We start from the raw sequence: 5,949 nt of genomic DNA, 5'->3' as shown, positions 1-5,949 counted from the left end.
CGGGGGGGGGGGGTGTCCAGGTACAGTGCAGATAGTCAGGAGAGAGTGGATCCATTTTCTGTATTAGTCCCTGTATTGATTCAGAACTTCCCTTTTCTTCACTGTGTTGCTCATCTCTTTAATTAGGAGACTTTCTAAAAGGAGCTATGAAATCAGAGCATGCACGCTTTACCATGTTATCCACTTCATTCTGTTCATTTCTATATTTTTGCCCACTCTGTTACCAAGATACTCATGTGCATTGATAAAATCCTGCCAGAAAAAGCAGCCCTGATACAACAGTGCATAAGTTTTCATCAAGATTCCTTTTATGAGGTGTTTTATTGATGTGCTCATGCGTTTTATTGATGTGCCCACAGAAGTCCTCTTGACACAACATGATCAACTGGAAATTGTTCTTTCACAGGGCTTTTCCACATTCTTATTTTCCTCATTTGTAAGCTCCTGTTGCTTTGGGAGGGGAGGGGGTTCAGTTCTGTACATGTTTTGCTCTGTCTAGTGGTTGATTCAATATTATACCGGTTTACGTCTGGCATAAAAACCTTCAGATTTAAATTGCAGGCTTTTATGCTGGACATAAACCAGTGTAATATTGTATTGACCACTAGAGGGAGCAAAACTTGTGCAGGGGGGAAAACTCTGAAGAAACAGGAATGTACAAGTAAGGAAAATGAGTATGCAGAAAAGCCTACAGTGTTTTATCAAGTTGCATGCTGGGAACATGGATAGGGGAGAGAAGAAGCAAAGGACTGAAGGAACTGAAACTGCAACATGTTTTAAACACGCTCTGTACAAAATTGGGATGAAGAAGCAGAACAATAGAGAATTCCTAGTGCATCACAGTACAAGACCAGATAACGCCAGCTCCCAGGGAGTTACTTGAATTGGGAAGATTTCAGAGGAACCCCCACAGCTGACCCATATCTGCAGGATCACATGAAGTTGCCTCATACTTGTCCTTTACAGATAATATTAGGCATATTCAAATTAATGTGCGTAGAGAGGAAGCAAGTATGAACATGCCGCCCTCCCCAGCATACACAAAATCGGTGGCTCATGAACACAGAATCTATGTGCATAGCCAGTGTACATCTGTAAAGTACATAATGTTCAAACGGGCAGTATTGTGTATCTCAGAGGCTGAGCCTGTGCACATGGATAGACACTGTGTTGCGTAGTGATACTTTAGGTGTTGATCTGCAGTGAGTTCGGTAGCACCTTAAAGACCAACAAGATTTCCAGGGTACAAGCTTTTGAGAGTCGAAACCCCTTTCATCAGCTATCTGGTCTTTAAGGTGCTATTGGACTCAAATGTTCCATGCTGTTGCGTAAACCTTATGCTGGTATGCCCCACCTGTCAACAGCCCGCTTCCTCTTCTCACTAGTTTGCAGGGACATGCCAAAAGCTACGTCTCCAGGACAGGAACCAGCTGGCAGGCAAGCATGTGTGGGATTTTCCCCATAGCTGCCGCCTGCCTAAGCTGGGGGTGGGGGGTAAAAGAAGCTGATATATGTTATTCCTCCTGCCCAGTTGTCAGAGGCATGGGATTGATTTATTCTCTGCTCATCGGATGCCACAACTCCCGTATGTCCTTAGTTTTTGACATCGTCACTTGGGATCCGTGGATTGATGGATGGAATGAGGCGCAAGTGAGGAAGCGGACAGGGCAGCTTGGATGATATTCCACAGTGCTAGAGGAGGGAGGGGAGCAGTGCTCCCTCTAAGCCGAGTTAGTGTGAGCTAGCTCAAAGTCTTTTAGCCTCTGGCTCACACGTTTGTCTTAGCTCAGGAAGGATGGCTCCAGAGCAAACTATGCTGTAGCCAAATCGCTCGCTCACAACTTTAATGCTAGTAGCTCACAAAGTGGAATTTTTGCTCACAAGACTCCTCAGCTTAGAGGGAGCGTTGGAGGGGAGGGTTATGACAGTGGTAGAGCATCAGCTTTGCATGCAGAAGGTTGCAGGTTCAGTCCCTGGCATCTCAAGTTAAACGTAGGAGGTGATGTACAAGACCTCTGCCTGAGATCCTGGACAGCTGCCGCTGGTCAGACTAACCAGCAGTGACCCGGATAGCAAAGTGGTCTGGTTCATTATAAGGCAATTACTTGTGTTCACTCCCGTGATAGTTTTGTTAAACCCACTTCCCTGCCCACTATATGCTGTATCCACGTACTCTGCAGTTCCAGCCATTTAGACGCCAAGAGACTGATATTCTCCTTTTGGCTAAAGATACACCAGGGAAAACAACAACGCAGCTGTGTGGTAATATACAATCAGTGGTTGAAACTGTACCTGAGCTTTGTGAGAAACAGCAGGCTGTGCATTGCTGGGCACCTTAGCACTCATGCGCAGGTGTCTGTGCTGCCAAGACATTGCATCTGCTTGTCCTACTCAAGAGATCTAACTTGTAGAGATCTTTGGAGAGGGAGCTGACCAGTGTTCCCTCTAAGCTGGGTTAGTGTGAGTTAGCTCACAGTTTTTTAGCCTCCGGCTGACACGTTTTTGTCTTAGCTCAGGAAGGACGGCTCCAGAGCAAACTAATGTATGCAGGAGCCAAATCGCTCGCTCACAACTTTAATGCCAGTAGCTTACAAAGTAGAATTTTTGCTCACAAGACTCCACAGCTCAGAGGGAGCATCGGAGTTGACCCCTGAAGAATAACAATTCTAGCAACTCAAAACAGCAAGTAGGTAAAGAGAGGGACAAAAGAGAGACAGCGACTTACCATGGTTGGGGGCCTGAAAAATAAGGACAGTTCCTAGTAAACAAGGATAGCTGAAGGTTATATAAGCTAGGGCAGGGGTCCCCAACGTGGGGCTCACCATCACCATGGTGCCCACCAACTCCTTTCCTGGTGCCCACCGAGTGTCCTTAGGAAGTAGGCGGGGCTTTTGCCCAGCAGGGCTTCTGGTTGGCTGTGCAGATTGTCAGAAACATTGCTTCAGCAGCAGCTATCTCCAACGCACAAGGATCTTCATGAGTGAAGGTAATCTGTATGTTTGCAAGAATATTTTTAACCAATATGTTAATTTTAAAAGACATCCTGTTAAACAGAGCTTCTCCTTGAAATACTGAAGAGTTACTATTTCAGCTACACATAATCTCAGTCCCTGACATTCTGTGGTTGGCTCTGCTTCTTATGGCAGCCATTTTGTGGTTGGTTCCACCTTCCCTGGCAGCCATTTTATTAGGGTTGCCAAGTGGCACTTACCCTGCCAGCGGGGGACTCCTGTTTGGCTCCCGGCATGTGTGTGCGCGCGCAAAGTGCGCGCGCACCGCATGCACATCACGGGGAAGTGACGTCATGACGCCAGGCATGCTGGGGGTGGGGCCACGACCATACAAGGGGAAACCATAGAGTTTTCCCTTGTATGGCCGTGGCCCCGCCCCCAGCGTGCCCGGCGTCATAACGTCACTTCCCTGTGACGTGCACGCTGAGGCGGGGTTTCCCCCGGGGCCCGATTCCCCAGCGTCGGGGAACGGGCCTCTGGGGCGGGGGGATTTCCGTCCCCCGGGGGGACTTGGCAGCCCTACATTTTATAGTTGTGCCCACCATCCTCTGTCAGAATTCCAAAGATGCCCAGCCCCCAGGCTCAAAAAGATTGGGGACTCCTGACCTCATTCATAGCAATGGATAAAAATCCATAGAATATCCCAGTTTCATGAAAATCGTACTGTAGAAGTAAATTCAAGAGGGAAGGGAGACGGGGAGCACCACCCCAATTTTAACCCTTTTTTTCCAGCCGCCAGCTACAACAAGTTCACTTCTCTCCTCATCAAGTCCTTTTCCAACCCCAGCCGGAACAACCCCAAGGAAGCCACCAAGAAAAAAGGAAAGAAGCCCTGAAGAATGCAAGTGGAGAGGCGAGAGATCCTAAAGAGATAGACCTCCCTCTGCATCTACCATCCGACTTCAGTAAAGACGTGGCCTATAAAAACCTACAAAACCCTCTTGGCCGAAGGAGGTTAATGGGCAAGCAGGCAGCCTGGTTTGTGGGTCAGAAAGGCCCAGTTTGGGGGGTTCCCAGCAGTGTTCCCTCTAAGCTGAGTCAGGGTGAGCTAGCTCACAGTTTTTTAGCCTCCGGCTCACACATTTTTGCCTTAGCTCAGAAAGGAGGGCTCCGGAGCAAACTAATTTGTGCAGCAGCCAGATCGCTCACTCAAAACTTGAATGCCAGCAGCTCACAAAGGAGAATTTTTGCTCACAAGACTCCACAGCTTAGAGGGAACTTTGGTTCCCAGAACCATCTGGCCAGCCATCGTTGGAAACAGGATGCTGGACAAGATGGACCATGGGTCTGATCCAGCACAGCTTTTTTGTGTGTTCTTAGAGATGCTGATAAGCTGCAGAACGTTTTACTCAAAAGTAGGTCTTGTCGAGCTCAGGGGGATTTTCTTCCAGGCTGGAGTGGATAGGACAGTAGTGGGTGGATAGGCGAGTTAATATTAACAGTTAACTCCAGGTTTTGGTGGACACAAGCCAAGATTTATTTATTCTATATTTGTATCCCACTTTTATATCCTACTTTTATCCCCAACTGGGGAACCTCAAATGGCTCACAACATCTTTCTTCCTTTTTAGTCCCAACCTTGTGAGGTAGGTTAGGCTGAGAGAGAGGGAGTGGCCCAAGATCCTGTTGGGGTTGGTTAACTGGTGGGGTTAGTCCAGTTGCCACTAGTTAGCAGAGTGCTTAAATAAAGCTACATACGCAGTAGCGTTACTTTAGAAGAAGAGGAGGAGGAGGAGATTGGATTTATCCCCCACCCTTCACTCGGAGTCTCAGAGCAGCTTACAAACTCCTTTCCCCTTCCCTCCCCACAGCAGACACCCTGTGAGGTAGGTGGAGCTGAGAGAGCTCTTTCAAGGACTGCTCTTGAGAGAACAGCTCTGAGAGAACTGTGGCTTGCCCAAGGTCATCCAACAGCTGCAAATGGAGGAGTGGGGAATCAAACCCAGTTCTCCCAGATTAGAGTCCGCACACTTACCCACTATACCAAACCAGGTTTGTTGTTGTTGTTCAGTCACACAGTCGAGTCCAACTCTTTGCGACCCCATGGACCAGATCACGCCAGGCCTTCCTGTCTCCCGCCGTCAGGTTACTCTGTTTACAAAGCTACACCGAGCCACGTTGCAAGAGAAATACTTCTCAAATAAAGAGTAAACTTTGGATAGGAAAGAGTAGAGATAGGATTGAGTACTAACCTAATATCTAAACGATGGAAGCGTCTGCCTCATGGTGCCAAGAGAGGACAGCCTGTCGTCCCTCTTGGTGTGTGCAGAGAGACAGTTCATCTTCATCTGAGAGAGAATGGAAGGAAGGGAAGTTGTCCCTGAGAACACAAGCTACGGCTGTGATCACACACACTAAATCATCCACTTAAAATGAACTTTCAAGTCACTGTCCAACTGGATTTTACTGTGTGAACTGGCAAAACCCAGTTGGAAAGTGCATTAAAAGTGGGTTGAAAGTGGATTAGTTAGTGTGTGTGCTCACAGCCGATATTTCAAAGGGGACAGTGGCAGAAGAGTAAACACAGGAAGAAAGGTCAGTGTGCCTACCTAGCTGTCTAGTCTCGCTTTCCACGAAGGCTGGAGGTCTGAGACATAGGGACATTGCACCTGGAACTTCCAACTGATCTTCCACTGAGCTTCCGTGACAAAAGAGGGGATCTGAACAGGGTGGGGAGTTCAATGCTACACCACCCTCCAGTGTACACTACCCAGAGCGAATCCAGAGGAGCACCTTAAAGACCAACAACATTTCCCAAGGTGTAAGCTTTTGTGGATTTAAAAACTCCATCAGATACGAAGTAGAGACTGCAGATCCCTTTGGCCCAGTGCAGTCTCCCATTTCCTGCTGCAACAGTCTAGTTTTAGGCAAATCAAGTAGGATACATATCTGGGGGCATGGCGTGGAGGCATCCCTGTCCATAACGAGAGAAACCCAT

The sequence above is a fragment of the Gekko japonicus genome, unplaced genomic scaffold (assembly GCF_001447785.1).
Source record: "Gekko japonicus isolate JY-2015 unplaced genomic scaffold, Gekko_japonicus_V1.1 scaffold1903, whole genome shotgun sequence".
Lineage (NCBI taxonomy): Eukaryota > Metazoa > Chordata > Lepidosauria > Squamata > Gekkonidae > Gekko > Gekko japonicus.
Note: the sequence above shows the minus strand (reverse complement) of the source record.